The sequence below is a fragment of the Tachypleus tridentatus genome, chromosome 3 (genome assembly GCF_004210375.1).
Source record: "Tachypleus tridentatus isolate NWPU-2018 chromosome 3, ASM421037v1, whole genome shotgun sequence".
NCBI lineage: Eukaryota > Metazoa > Arthropoda > Merostomata > Xiphosura > Limulidae > Tachypleus > Tachypleus tridentatus.
The window spans coordinates 102,002,598-102,019,523 of record NC_134827.1 but is presented as its reverse complement, the minus strand read 5'-3'; the positions used below and the strand labels follow the sequence as shown (position 1 = coordinate 102,019,523).

The 16,926-nt window shown below is 33.2% G+C and overlaps 1 protein-coding gene across 1 annotated transcript in view; it reads left to right on the top strand.

Moving 5' to 3' along the window:
• Positions 1 to 702: 702 nt before the first annotated feature.
• LOC143247624 (uncharacterized) overlaps positions 703 to 16,926 on the top strand; it is a 78,110-nt gene continuing 61,886 nt past the window's right edge. The window contains exon 1 of the mRNA XM_076495965.1: positions 703 to 1,294. The gene's annotated coding sequence lies outside the window, so the exon portion shown is untranslated. The remainder of the gene's footprint in view (positions 1,295 to 16,926) is intronic.

Below are 16,926 nucleotides of genomic sequence, written 5' to 3'. Positions count from 1 at the left end.
CCCGTTTCTCCATGGAATTTCACAGATGACATTTTTGAGATTCTCTTTGGTAGGTTGCTGTGTTTTTTACCAGACCTTAAGATATTGTAGGATTTCCACCAGACTTTTATGTTGAATGTTTGTTTGGCTATGTGTTTGAGTTTTTCACTGAAATGTTGTAGGTATGGTAGGTAAATGGTGGTAACTTTATGATCTTTTCTTTCTGTTGTGGTCTTCTTCAAGGTGTTTCTGATCAAAGAGGAGGTGTAACCATTCTGTTTAAAACTCTGTATGATCTTTTAACATTCTGCTTCGATGGATGTCTTATTGCAAATGTTTTCCGCTCTCTTGTTTAGGCATTGGATTATACAACGTTTTATCGAGGTTGAATGATAGGACTGGAAGTGTAGGTATCTGTTTATGTGGGTGGGTTTTCTGTATACAGTTATGGTTATTTGTCTCTGGGGTTCTTTCCTCTTCCTTTACTTCACAAGTCCCACGAATTCGGAGACATCGCATTCGCACGTAAACCTAAGCTTCCCTAAAAAAGCAGACCTGAGCAAAGCGACTGGGCACGGTGTATTCGCACATGACCAAAAACAAAACGTGATAACAACTTACGTTAGTGTTAAGAGTGAAATGCTGATACGCCAGTATCATTTTATCGCGCCAAGATAGGCAGCGTCCTCTAACGGTATATGAGAAATGAGAACAAAATACCCCTACGCACAAAGTCATTGCCCTGACTAGTGTGTATAGTGCGTGAGTGCCTTGGTCTGTTCCCTTCTTTCCATGGACGGTGCCGAACAGTATGGAACTTATTTGTCCAGAAAGTTTCCCGTGATGTAAAAGTTTGCGATAGTCAAGTGAGAACGGGAGAAAGTAATATACGCGCAGCTACGTTTTAACTTCGCTAACACTTGGGTTTGTTACTACGTAACGATTTTTACACGTCTCTCTGTCCCCCCCCCCCCAGAGGGTTTGTTTACGGAAGTAAACCGCGATGCGGTCGGAGCTAGCAGAAGTTTGTGATACGAGCGTACGGATAATCACTTCACGTCGATGACGAGTTATTTCCCAGTGAGAGCTGAAATGATCGTGACGTCAAACATATCAGATTTGACAACGATATCATCCGATCAACCAGATCGTGGGTTTGCGTCTTACCTGGTCGACGACTGAATTATAATATTCTGTTTAGAAAGGTTATTTTAAAACTAGTATCTCCGTAAAACTGTGACTTACACAAGTTTGAAGAATACCACGGGGACCAGACTGGAGTAATGCCTTCACTTTCACTCTCCGGGAGGGAACGGTAAGTGCCTACAAAAGATACCGTCCACACTCACACACACACACACCTCGGATCATTTGGCGCTGAATGAGACAGAAACTGTCAATGGTCGACGAAATATTACTATGAGGTCTTTCTGTAACCCATTTCAAGTATATTTTACCCACAGTTTTTCACAGATAAGTATACATATTTCTGTTTGTTTGGTCAGGTTTTACATTGTAATTTTCACTGTTTATTAGTTTGGAAGTAGCTCAAAACTGCCGACACGAAATCTACATTCGAAATCTGGTCGTAAATTTTATACTAAACGAAACACTTGAAACGTGATGAGCACATTGTATATATTAGTTGTGTATATAACATAAAAAATTGTCCTAACGATGAATTTACGTTGGTAAATAATAAAGCATGTCCGGACATTTTGTAATTCCGACATTAAGACGAAAATAAGTAATCGTTTAAACCAGTGGTTCTTAACCAGGGGTGCGAGATAACATTTTAGTTTTTTTTTTTTTTTTTGTTGTTGTTTATATTAAGGGTACTGTCCTAAATAAATACTTACTGTGAGGAGTGCGAGAACATGTTAAAATTTTTTAGGGGTGCGGGGCATAAAAAAGCTTGGGAACCACTGTTTTAAACAAAATCTATGCAGTTTAACTTGAGTGGTTGTTGTCAGATTTCTAATGGCTTGATGGTATCAAATAACTAACAGCGTAAGGGAAGTGGAAGGAGCTATTATACACACTGGTTAAATTTCAGTAATTAAGAAAGGAAGACTTTAAAATGTGTACGTTTTGTGTTAATAAAACTATTAAACTTGTAATATGTATTGAGTATTTTCAAATGTACTTTAGAAATTTTGGGTATGTATTACTACCTTCGTTATAATTACGTATTACCTATAGACCATTTGTAGCATATACGTATATATTTATGATATAAATTATTATTGGTCTAGATAGAAGTATTTTTTATCCATAGGGTATTAATAGAAAATGTAAACTAATATTGGTTGGGGCCATTACAAACTCGGATGTACAATGAAAGATATTTTTCTCTACAAATGGGTTTTATCGTCATCACGGATTACGAAAGATGGTTTTGTTCGTGGCATCTAGAGTCCCCTAGTGGCACAGCGGACTTAAACACTAGAAACCGGGTTTAGTTAGCCGTGTTGAACAGAGAACAGATAGTTCATCGTTTAGTTTTGCGGTTAACTACAAACAAACAAGCTTTTTAAGAAACAGTTAAATATTTCTATTTTAACCTCACAAACGTAGCTCCTCCAAGTGGCTTAGCAGTAAGTCTGCACATAACAACAAATAAACACAATCAGTATTGTATCCATGTAATAAAGGCGGATGGTGTAATCTTTGCTATCTTAACAATTTAATGTTAATGCTATTTTACTTCTCTTCACTGCTTAAAGAACCAATCGAGAGTTTTTATAAGTTATAAAATTATTGCATGAGACAGATCATATAGTTAACAACTGGGAAGTGCAGACAAGTTAGGGTGAAAACATAAACCGACAATGTAATCTGACTGACAGCTTATTTTAGCGCAAAGCCATACATTGGGTTATCTACACCCTGCCCACAACAAAGAATCGAATCCCGGATTTTATAATGATAATTTAGGGGGGAAACCTGATAAAGTACGTTGAAGTAGCCTTAAACTAATTCACCAAAAATTTGTCTTCGTATTTCGTGAAATATCGCAAAATTACAATGTATGACGTACAAATACTAAATAACGCACAATGCCAGTGGCTCGTGTAATTATATAATTATAAATATATCATTAATTTTCGTCAAATTAGTACAGACGATTCTGATAACGAAAGTTGTAAATATGATCAAAATGTATCACTCTTTTTCCAGTGTTTTTTTTCACGTTTATTATTCGTCTCTAATTAAACTATTAATTAACTGAATAATTATGTTACTTTGTTGAGTAAAATGAGCCGTATTATATATTTCATATTCAAATTATTTACGTGTTCCTGGAAGAGTTTACCTGAAACCATACGTAGAGATATACTAAACACACGATTTCCACAAGAAAGCACGAGAGAGATGAGTTAACCGTTAACTACAAAATGGGGCATTTGTTTAATGAGAAAGTTAACTTTGGTTCGCGACCATTTAGGTTAAATGAGAACGTTTACCCCGTTTACGTTCACGTAATATATATTTTCAAGACCCTCTGAAAGTAATAATTATAATACACTTGTATTCGTGAGGCTTCTTTTCGAAGCTTTTCTGGTGAGTTTTCTAAATATGGCGTCTGTTGTCTAGCGTGTTGAGTGACGTTGGTTACGTAGCTACTTTTGACTTTTAGCTTTGCAATAATGTTTTAGGCAAGCAGATTACGAGACCAGATTTTGTAGAAATATAATAGTTAGAGGTGCCTGGTGTCGAAGCAGCTTTATAACGCTATAAATAAATAAATATATATATCTAAAGACAGAGAGAAATGTGTACTCAAATACATACAATAACATTTAGCGCATTTTCGTCATAACCTGTGTACAAAGTTTAAATTTCAATAACATTCTCGAGAATACACAAATTATAAATTTACTGTTTCTTGACGCTTTCTAAAATGGTGGTAAAGAAAGTTAACGATTTTCGAAAATCATGAACTTCTTCGAAGGGTTTCTTTTTTTGTAATATAATCGGTCAGTAAAGTTAGATTTAACTCTATGTATTTTTGTCACCAGTTGGAATGTAGAAGAACTAGATAGTGTCGTATACTGACTGGTGTCGACAGTCAGCTTAGCCTAACTTGCTGATGCTGTGTCTTTTATTAGAACTTGCTGAAATATATGCTACGTCTTTGCTCGTATCGAACATTATGAATAGTGAAATCTTTATAAATAATATGGAAATTAACATACATGTACACATGATTGTAAATTTCTCATTAAAACAATGTAAATAATAACGTAATAAAGCGTTCGCTGTTTGGTTTATAGCTTCCAAATATTTTAAAATTCCATTTGCAAAATTCGATCTTTAAAACTATGACCAGCCTGTCAGAAACAGATGGTAATGGTGCGAGACTGGACGGACACAGGAAGAAGTATTTAAGATGCCAGTTTTCAAAATGGTCAGAACATTTGTGTGAATGCCGAAGTCATACAAGAATATCACATATAACCACAGTAAACAAAGCACTATCATGATGAACTGACGTATGCTCATATCCATGTTGTTGTTGTTTTTTTAAGGTTAAGTTGAAACCGAAAGGAAATGAATTTGTTCTTTTTTGCCCTGAAATCTCTTTTCGCTCTTTCAACTTTTTAAGACACAACGACAGCTGTCGACGACACATACGAATACAGAAATCTCCTTTAGTGTGGTTATATGTCAACACGTTTACGGAGGTTTGGCCTAGTAGCTACTGTGCCGAGGCTCGATGGTTCGTGTCCCGTACTTTGCGGCCAAAGGTACATTGTAAGAATGAGCGTCAAATCTCGCAATTTGGGCAGACAAAACTAGCGCTCTGGGGTTGGCATGAGAGCACTGTTGGCTAACCGTTTATCAGTTCAAAACAGAGGACATCCATCGAAAATTGTTCTTGCGTATTTGATAGTAACTACATATAGTTTTGGATATCTAAAATAACGCTAAATGGTGTTATATTAATGTGTTCATTTATCTCTCATTCTTTGCAGGAACAGTATTTTATTTATTGTTTTGTATTTCCATAAAATTCCTTGTCTATCATGAGAGAAAGATGGGAAGATGGACACGTGTTAGTGTTAGCCTTTGGCGTAGGTGGGCGTAATTCTCGAGCGTCACGTGGCGATATCTTATTAATTACCATGTTATTTTTGTTTGTTCGTCTTGAGATCTGTGTTTAGAGTGGGTGATGTTCAGAGAGTGATAGAAATTCTGGAAAACCTTCTCGAGTTTAGGGGGATATGATGACATTTAATATTATAGTTCAGTTTTTATTCAGATTGTTAACTTAATTGCGCATAGCAATAATACAGTAACACCGCCTTTATTATATTTATGTTCCTATCGAAATTTAAATAAGTAAAACGACATTTTATGTCTTTTTGCAAGCTAGCAATAAAAGTTGTTGGTTGGGCAGTGAGTGTATTGTTGTCGAAATGAATATCACCAGATGTTTTTTGTCAGAAATCAAAACTGCTTGTAAACAAAATTCAAGTTAGTTTTCTGTTTGCAAAACCTGGTGGCTTGTTAATATATACTGTGTTATTAGTTTTTGCACCTTCCATGTGTTGTGATACAGAAGCTTTCCTACAAGACAATCAAACACTGATAATTCGTAACTAGGATACTACCAGGGGCGTAGATTTTTTACACCCGATGGGGGGGATGATTTTTGCAACCACTTATGTGGACTGTTCAATTTGCAAATTAGTAATCTCTACGTGAACATGAAAGCTGTAAACATGCAGTCACAGAGTAATCTTGTTGTCACGATAATTGGATGTATACTTAGGCCTACTGACACTACGAACTATCGCTTAGATCAGGGGTTCTTAACCAGGGGTGCCCGCACCCCTAGGGGGGTGCGAAGATGATTCCCAAGGGGTGCGAGGATGCCCATGAATAATTAAAGCAAACCTATATTTTTACATAAGAGTATGCTTTATATTTTTCCTAAGAAGAAACATTGAAATTAATTTTTCATTATGTACCCTGAATTTTTGTCTTGAAAAAAGGTATGCTGTATGTATGAAGATTAAAAAGAAATTTTGATTACATCAACTTTGTATTTTTAGCTTTTTTTATATTTAAATTTCCAGGGGGTGCGAGAAATGATTACTGATTTGAAAGGGGTGCAAACAGTGAAAAAGGTTAAGAACCACTGGCTTAGATCGAAAAGCTTAGAAGCACGCCTATATTAAAGATTTCGGCTACTGAAAAAGCCTACATCTAGGCCTAATTATGTAATTCGATTGGTAAGAACACGAGAATCACACGAACAAACACACAATTTGTAGGCCTGTGATACAATAAAACAATTCAACAGACCAAACTGTAGGGGAGGTGATTGTATGCACCATACCTCCCACCTAAAATGAAGGGGGTATGTATACCCCCCCCCCCAGATTTGAAGTCTTTTCCAATACACCAACTAACCTGTATTTTCCTTGCATTTGATTTTTGTATTTGCAATGTTCTGTGGCACTTCTGTTTGATTCTTGTTTTCATTGTTCTAATCTTATAATAAGTCTCGTGACGGTTGTGTTGATTCATAATACATATATGTATCAACATGAAATGTCCTCCAGTAATGATATTAGAGTGTAAAATGTGAAAGAAGGTAGACATTCTCTTTTAAATATTCTATCAATTAAACTTGAGCTTGTAATAATTCGATATTTTTACTACAGTTTAACCTTATTAGACTTAAATTTATATTACATTTAAGGAAAAAACCAGCCTAATTAAACTTATTACTGTATAATAACAGTTAAGTAGATTTAGTCTTGTGTGATAACATTTCAAACATAGCTCAGCTTTACAACACATATTATTATTTAATAACACTTAAAACATGGATCAGCTTTACTAGACCTATTATTATCTAATAACACTTAAAACACAGGTCAGCCTTACTAGACTTATTATTATTATATAATAACATTAAAACATAGCTCAGCCCTACTAGACTTATTATTATTATATAATAACATTAAAACATAGCTCAGCCCTACTAGACTTGTAATTATTATATAATAACACTTAAAACATAGCTCAGCCTTACTAGACTTGTAATTATTATATAATAACACTTAAAACATAGCTCAGCCTTACTAGACTTATTATTATTATATAATAACACTTAAAACATAGCTCAGCCTTACTAGACTTATTATTATTATATAATAACATTAAAACATAGCTCAGCCTTACTAGACTTATTATTATTATATAATAACATTAAAACATAGCTCAGCCTTACTAGACTTATTATTATTATATAATAACATTAAAACATAGCTCAGCCTTACTAGACTTATTATTATTATATAATAACATTAAAACATAGCTCAGCCCTTACTAGACTTATTATTATATAATAACACTTAAAACATAGCTCAGCCTTACTAGACTTGTATTATTATATACATAAAACATAGCTCAGCCTTACTAGACTTATTATTATTATATAATAACATTAAAACATAGCTCAGCCTCTTATTATTATTATATAATAACATTAAAACATAGCTCAGCCTTACTTATTATTATTATATAATAACATTAAAACATAGCTCAGCCTTACTAGACTTATTATTATTATATAATAACATTAAAACATAGCTCAGCCTTACTAGACTTATTATTATATAATAACATTAAAACATAGCTCAGCCTTACTAGACTTATTATTATATAATAACATTAAAACATAGCTCAGCCTTACTAGACTTATTATTATATAATAACATTAAAACATAGTTCAGCCTTACTAGACTTATTATTATATAATAACATTAAAACATAGCTCAGCCTTACTAGACTTATTATTATTATAATAACATTAAAACATAGCTCAGCCTTACTAGACTTATTATTATATAATAACATTAAAACATAGCTCAGCCTTACTAGACTTGTAATTATTATATAATAACATTAAAACATAGCTCAGCCTTACTAGACTTATTATTATATAATAACATTAAAACATAGCTCAGCCTTACTAGTCTTGTAATTATTATATATAATAACATTAAAACATAGCTCAGCCTTACCAGACTTATTATTATATAATAACATTAAAACATAGCTCAGCCTTACTAGTCTTGTAATTATTATATAATAACATTAAAACATAGCTCAGCCTTACCAGACTTATTATTATATAATAACATTAAAACATAGCTCAGCCTTACTAGACTTATTATTATTATATAATAACATTAAAACATAGCTCAGCTTTACTAGACTTATTATTATTATATAATAACACTTAAAACATAGCTCAGCCTTACTAGACTTATTATTATATATAATAACATTAAAACATAGCTCAGCCTTACTAGACTTATTATTATTATATAATAACATTAAAACATAGCTCAGCCTTACTAGACTTATTATTATTATATAATAACACTTAAAACATAGCTCAGCCTTACTAGACTTATTATTATTATATAATAACACTTAAAACATAGTTCAGCCTTACTAGACTTATTATTATTATATAATAACATTAAAACATAGTTCAGCCTTACTAGACTTATTATTATTATATAATAACACTTAAAACATAGCTCAGCCTTACTAGACTTATTATTATTATATAATAACATTAAAACATAGTTCAGCCTTACTAGACTTATTATTATTATATAATAACACTTAAAACATAGTTCAGCCTTTCTAGACTTATTATTATTATATAATAACATTAAAACATAGCTCAGCCTTACTAGACTTATTATTATATATAATAACATTAAAACATAGCTCAGCCTTACTAGACTTATTATTATATATAATAACATTAAAACATAGCTCAGCCTTACCAGCCTTATTATTATATATATAACATTAAAACATAGCTCAGCCTTACTAGACTTATTATTATATAATAACATTAAAACATAGCTCAGCCTTACTAGACTTGTAATTATTATATAATAACATTAAAACATAGCTCAGCCTTACTAGTCTTGTAATTATTATATAATAACATTAAAACATAGCTCAGCCTTACCAGACTTATTATTATATAATAACATTAAAACATAGCTCAGCCTTACTAGTCTTGTAATTATTATATAATAACATTAAAACATAGCTCAGCCTTACCAGACTTATTATTATCTAATAACACTTAAAACATAGCTCAGCCTTACTAGACTTATTATTATTATATAATAACACTTAAAACATAGCTCAGCCTCAATTATTATTATTATATAATAACATTAAAACATAGCTCACTTACTTATTATTATATAATAACATTAAAACATAGCTCAGCCTTACTAGACTTATTATTATATAATAACATTAAAACATAGCTCAGCCTTACTAGTCTTGTAATTATTATATAATAACATTAAAACATAGCTCAGCCTTACCAGACTTATTATTATATTATAACATTAAAACATAGCTCAGCCTTACTAGTCTTGTAATTATTATATAATAACATTAAAACATAGCTCAGCCTTACCAGACTTATTATTATCTAATAACACTTAAAACATAGCTCAGCCTTACTAGACTTATTATTATTATATAATAACACTTAAAACATAGCTCAGCCTTAATAGACTTATTATTATTATATAATAACATTAAAACACAGGTCAGCCTTACTAGATTTATTATTATTATATAATAACACTTAAAACATAGCTCAGCCTTACTAGACTTATTATTATTATATAATAACATTAAAACACAGGTCAGACTTACTAGACTTATTATTATTATATAATAACACTTAAAACATAGTTCAGCCTTTCTAGACTTATTATTATTATATAATAACATTAAAACATAGCTCAGCCTTACCAGACTTATTATTATATAATAACATTAAAACATAGCTCAGCCTTACCAGACTTATTATTATATAATAACATTAAAACATAGCTCAGCCTTACTAGTCTTGTAATTATTATATAATAACATTAAAACATAGCTCAGCCTTACCAGCCTTATTATTATATAATAACATTAAAACATAGCTCAGCCTTACTAGACTTATTATTATATAATAACATTAAAACATAGCTCAGCCTTACTAGTCTTGTAATTATTATATAATAACATTAAAACATAGCTCAGCCTTACTAGTCTTGTAATTATTATATAATAACATTAAAACATAGCTCAGCCTTACCAGACTTATTATTATATAATAACATTAAAACGTAGCTCAGCCTTACTAGACTTATTATTATTATATAATAACATTAAAACACAGGTCAGACTTACTAGACTTATTATTATTATATAATAACACTTAAAACATAGCTCAGCCTTACTAGACTTATTATTATTATATAATAACATTAAAACACAGGTCAGCCTTACTAGACTTATTATTATTATATAATAACATTAAAACATAGTTCAGCCTTACTAGACTTATTATTATTATATAATAACACTTAAAACATAGCTCAGCCTCTAGACTTTATTATTATATAATAACATTAAAACACAGGTCAGACTTATTATTATTATTATATACATAACATAAAACGTAGCTCAGCCTTACTAGACTTATTATTATTATATAATAACATTAAAACACAGGTCAGACTTACTAGACTTATTATTATTATATAATAACACTTAAAACATAGCTCAGCCTTACTAGACTTATTATTATTATATAATAACACTTAAAACATAGCTCAGCCTTAATAGACTTATTATTATTATATAATAACATTAAAACATAGTTCAGCCTTACTAGACTTATTATTATTATATAATAACACTAAAACATAGTTCAGCCTTACTAGACTTATTATTATTATATAATAACATTAAAACATAGCTCAGCCTTACTAGACTTATTATTATTATATAATAACACTTAAAACATAGCTCAGCCTTACTAGACTTATTATTATTACATAATAACACTTAAAACATAGCTCAGCCTTACTAGACTTATTATTATTATATAATAACATTAAAACATAGTTCAGCCTTACTAGACTTATTATTATTATATAATAACACTTAAAACATAGTTCAGCTTTACTAGACTTATTATTATTATATAATAACATTAAAACATAGTTCAGCCTTACTAGACTTATTATTATTATATAATAACACTTAAAACATAGTTCAGCCTTACCAGACTTATTATTATATAATAACATTAAAACATAGCTCAGCCTTACCAGACTTATTATTATTATATAATAACATTAAAACATAGCTCAGCCTTACTAGACTTGTAATTATTATATAATAACATTAAAACATAGCTCAGCCTTACCAGACTTATTATTATATAATAACATTAAAACATAGCTCAGCCTTACTAGACCTATTATTATTATATAACAACACTTAAAACATAGCTCAGCCTTACTAGACCTATTATTATTATATAATAACATTAAAACATAGCTCAGCCTTACTAGACCTATTATTATTATATAACAACACTTAAAACATAGCTCAGCCTTACTAGACCTATTATTATTATATTATAACATTAAAACATAGCTCAGCCTTACTAGTCTTGTAATTATTATATAATAACATTAAAACATAGCTCAGCCTTACCAGACTTATTATTATATAATAACATTAAAACATAGCTCAGCCTTACTAGTCTTGTAATTATTATATAATAACATAAAAACATAGCTCAGCCTTACTAGACTTATTATTATATATATAAACATTAAAACATAGCTCAGCCTTACTAGACCTATTATTATTATATTATAACATTAAAACATAGCTCAGCCTTACTAGACTGTATGATAAATAACTAGCGCTCCGAATGTTTTGCGGTAATACACGAAAGCTCTTAAAATGTGCCGCCCCCCGCTAGTACAGTGGTATGTCCACGGATTTACAACGCTAAAATCAGGGGTTCGATTCCCCTCGGTGGACTCAGCAGATAGCCCGATGTGGCTTTGCTATAAGAAAAACACTCACACACGCACAATTTGTTTAAACATTTTTGCCCCCAGCGGCACAGTGGTATGTGTGCGGACTTACACATTAAAATCGGGTTTCGATACCCATGGTGGGCAGAGCACAGATAGCCCATTTTGTAGCTTTGTGCTTAATTCAAAAACAAACAAACGCTCTTAAAAAAGGGTCTGACGTTAGTTTTAAAACTTACTAAATTGCAATAATTAAAACTTGAAAATAGTTTTCTTATCACTAAATATGAAATACATTTTGCCATTAGGATGGTCCTTCAGTGTAAACTGTATGTGAGCGAATTAAGGATATTACAGTTTCAACCAATCATAAACTTGGGATTTGTGACGATGGCAGTTTTGGAGATGACATGCTGCATTCCAAACTTTTGAAAATACAGACAGTTATTCCACTTGCGTTACAAATATTTTAGCGCTGTAAGCCCATAAACTTACTGATGTCCCATCGGGGTAGAAAGAGAAAAGACCTTCACTTTGTGTGCCATAACGAATGTCCTTATTTCACTTTTGGCCCGACATGGCCCGGTAGTTAAGGCATTCAACTTGTAATCTGAGGGTCGTAGGTTCGAATCCCTGTCACACCAAACATGCTCGCCCTTTCAGCCTTGGGGGCGTTATAATGCGACGGTCAATCCCACTATTCGTTGGTAAAGAGTAGCCTAAGAGTTGGCGGTGGGTTGTGATGACTAGCTGCCTTCCCTCTAGTCTCTCCACTGCAAAATTAGGGACGACTAGCGCAGACAGCTCTCGTGTAGCTTTGCGCGAAATTCAAAAGGAAACAAATATTCCACTTTTAATTTGAATGGATTGAACTAAAACACCTATTTCCATACAAATAAATATATTTTTGCTATCCACGTTAGCCGTTCCTAATTTCGTAGCGATAGACAGATAGTCAACATCACCCATTTCCAACTCTTAAGCTACTCTTTACCGATGAATAGTTGGATTGAGCATCACATTATAGCGCTTTCGTGGTTTAAAGGGCGAGCACGTTCGAAGACGGGGACACGATTCCGCAACTCTCAGCTTGAAAGTCGAGTGTTTTAACCACCAGGCTCTGGCACAGAATACATATATATACATGAAACGTAACGGTAATACCAAACAGATGCTAGTGTAGACATTGCTTTGTCATAATTAAATTGTGTAAATTCTCGCAAATCTATGAACAGCCTGTTTCTGTGCAGAATTTTAGTGTCGTGAGTCCTTAAAGTTATCGTTGACCGACACTGTGAGTATCAGAACCCTAAATATGACTAATCTTTGTTTGTTTGTTTGTTTTGTGTTTCGCGCAAAACTACACAAGAGCTATCTGCACTAGCCGGTCCTAGTTTTGAAGTCAAACACTAGAGGGATGGCCACTAGTCATCACCATCCACCGCTAATTCTTGGGTTACTCTTCTACCAACGGATAATGGGATTGCCCGTTACATATGACGCCCCTACGGATGAAAAGGTGAGCATTTTTGCGACTCTCAGATTGTGAGTCGAGTGCCCTAACCACCTGGCCATGCTGGATCCCAGTCTTTGTGTTACTGTACATAATTGTGTCCTCAGGTGTCTCAGAGTGACCATTTTTATGTGATTCTGTCATCAGTCATATCGACTATTCTTGTGTTTTGTATGTTGTATTTTGGATCGCAACTGTCTGGTTAAAAAACAAACATATTCATAAGTTAATTTAGATTTCTCCAGGAGGCGTTGTTTGCTGCACGTGATTCCAAGTGGATTAACGAAACCAAATGTTGGTTTTCTGTGTCTTCGGCACGAGAGTCTGATACACCAAATTTGATGATGACAGAACTTCGCAACTGACCTTATGGCTGGTATTCAAGCTGAGAAATTATTTCTTTCAAAAATCTGTTTATTCTCCAGAGGGGAGAGGATGTCTGTCCCCACCATCAGAAACTAGTGGCATATAAATGTTGTCTCTCTGCTGCGCTTACATTCACACTTAAAAAACTGAAAACAAAACATTTCCTTTAGAGAGCTCCATTCATGAGTTTACTGGTTTTATTTTTTGTTTGCGAGGGTTATGACGTCATTATTACAATATTTACTTATCGGAGAGAAGCTAATCTCTGAATAAGAAACAGAACAAAAGAAGCAAGTTATACCTTGTATTTAAATATATGATAAAAAAATCTTAATACCGATACGCTTTATTTTAATTCGGGCCGTTTCAGTACATAACTGGAAACATATGTTTTTAGCACGCATGCGTACTTCATAATAATGCCCAATCGATTCGTCGCAGGGTTAATTCTAATTAAACAATATTAAAGTGCAAATATATTTTTACTCGACTTTGAATAATGATTATTGTTCTTTCAGAGTTATATATATATATATATTTGTAACCTGTATGGGGTAAAATATTTTATTTCGCTATCACGTAAAACATACAGGTTGTTATCTGAGTATTTCGTGAGGGACGTGTGTGCGGTATGCCCATGAATCAGGCAATTTTTGTTACCAACCGCGAGAGCTGTTGGTGTGAAACAATAACTTCGGAGACAGCTCAGAATACTAATCGAGTTATATTTAGTATGTATGTTTTGATAACAGACATGTGTAAAACATTTCGTCCAATTTTGGAGGAAGGTTTTATAAACGAGAGATTTCCAGCAGCTCGAGAGCACGATATACGGTGACTGACCCCGTCTTAGCGAGAGCTGAAAAAAAAAAGTCTGTTGTGGGAAGTGGGTCGTTGCATCTCTGTAAGCCAATGTTCGTAAGTAGTCACGAATATGGGGTAACAGGGCAGCGACTTCACTAGCACAACGCTTTACCCGAAGTAAAGTGAAACTCATGTAGTCAGTATCTCGAGGCTGTAAACTTTTATTGGCCATGACCGAGACAGGTCTCGATCGAGGGACAACGTGACAGGGATTAAAGTCGTCCTACAGATGTTTAGTACCAGTCCACGAATTCTAATTTGTATCAGTAACTCAAGGGATTCAAAATTGCTTCAATACCTACTACGTCATAAAACATGAGCTGTTACAATATTGCTCTCGTCCTCAGATCCTTTGCACGTGCACTTGAAATTTTCCGTATCAAGATGTCTGACCGATGTAAGTAATACAAATAGTAATCGGTAATCGTATCTGATTCAGGTAAATTAAAAACTGTCTTATGCTTTGTATGTGTATTATACATATAATAGATATATTGTTTGGGAAAATAATAAAGATATTTAATTGCTTATCTGTACAAGCTTAAGCCTAAAATTCTGTATCTCTGATATCTACTATATTTATGACAACAACAACAGAAAAGAACGAAGAAAGAAGTCATTTTATTATTATTATTATTATATTTTTTTGCATTTTCTGCGATAGTCTAACACGTTTACACATGGCTTGTACACCTGCACCCATTTATTGGATTACAAACTAAGTCGGTTCAAAATATTTCTGTCATTGGACGCTCCCTAAATCAAGAGCCTCTCATCTTTGGTAATGAAAACAAAAACGACCTCTGGTGAAACAATTTATTAAATTTAAGTCTACAACAACACAATGGTGTTTGTTTTTGAATTTCGCGCAAAGCTACATAAGGGCCGTTTCTAATTTAGCAGTATGACACTAAAGGGAAGGCAGCTAGTCATCACCACCCATTGCCAACTCTTGGGCTAATCTTTTGCCAACGAATAGTAAGGTTGACTGTCACTTTATATAACGACCCCACGGCTGAAAGGGCGAGCACTATTTGCTGGTAAAAAGAGTAGCCCAAGTTGGCGGTTAGTGGTGACGACTAGCTACCTTTCCTCTAGTCTTTCGATGCAAAATTAGGGACGGCTAGCGCGGATAGCCATCGTGTAGCTTTGCGCGAAATTCAGAAACAAACAAGCAAAGCTTTGCGCGAAATTAAAAAGAAACAAAGCAATAAATCAACTTTTTTCACCAATTCTGGTTACACATTTACGAGTTGCGATTTTTCCTTAATTCTAACGCGCATGCGCACTCACAGAAACACTACCAACCACTGCAACTTTATCTAACTTGCTCATTACCCTGCACCATGATACGAGCACGTTTGTGCTTCGGCTCGTTACTTAAGTTACCCTTACACACCATGTTTAAGTCTTATTTTTTGTTGTTGTTTTAACTCACCAATTATATTAATTTAAAAAATTATACAAAAAAATCAACACTGAATTTACTGGAGTAGAAGAGTCTGGACCCATACTAAAAAGTATGGATATTTGTTACAACACAATGTTATATCAGGCACGTTCTGGACCACCGATATAACTCGACTCCGTTTCTGAAAATCTACCAACGCTCCCCCCCTTACCCCCCAATATTTCTCTTTCTCGATACACTAAATGGTGTCAACCTTGCGTCATAATGTAGCAGGTACAAACCGTTCTTTACTAAATAAGGCAACACCCATTTTTGTGAACACCTGTTCAACTAAAAATATTATTACAGATACAACATTTCTTAGTACGACTGGACACTACATCCGATCAACAGGTTTTTTAATGCACATACAACTTGTTATGTATATTTTTCTTACAGATTATAAACATTTTTAAGATGTTTATTTTAAGAACTGTCATTGTACTTCAGTAACAAACGTTAAATAATCAAGTTTAAGGCAATTTTGTGCTTTTTTTTATACAGTTTTATCTTTTACTTACACGATCTATTGGAAACATTATGTAGATGTTGGGTCTAAAGAGAACTGATCGACTATTTCAAACTGGTGAACAAGCTTTGGGAGGGTTCTAATCTGTGACATCAAAAGTTTGGTTTGGTTTGTTTCGAATTTCGAACAAAGCTACACGAGGGCTATCTGCGCTAGCCGTCCCTAATTTAGCAGTGTAAGACTAGAGGGAAGGCAGCTAGTCATTACCACCCACCGCCAACTCTTGAACTATTCTTTTACCAACGAATAGTGAGATTGACTGTAACGTTATAACGCCCCCACGGCTGAAAGGGCGAGCATGTTTGGTGTGACGGGGATTCGAACA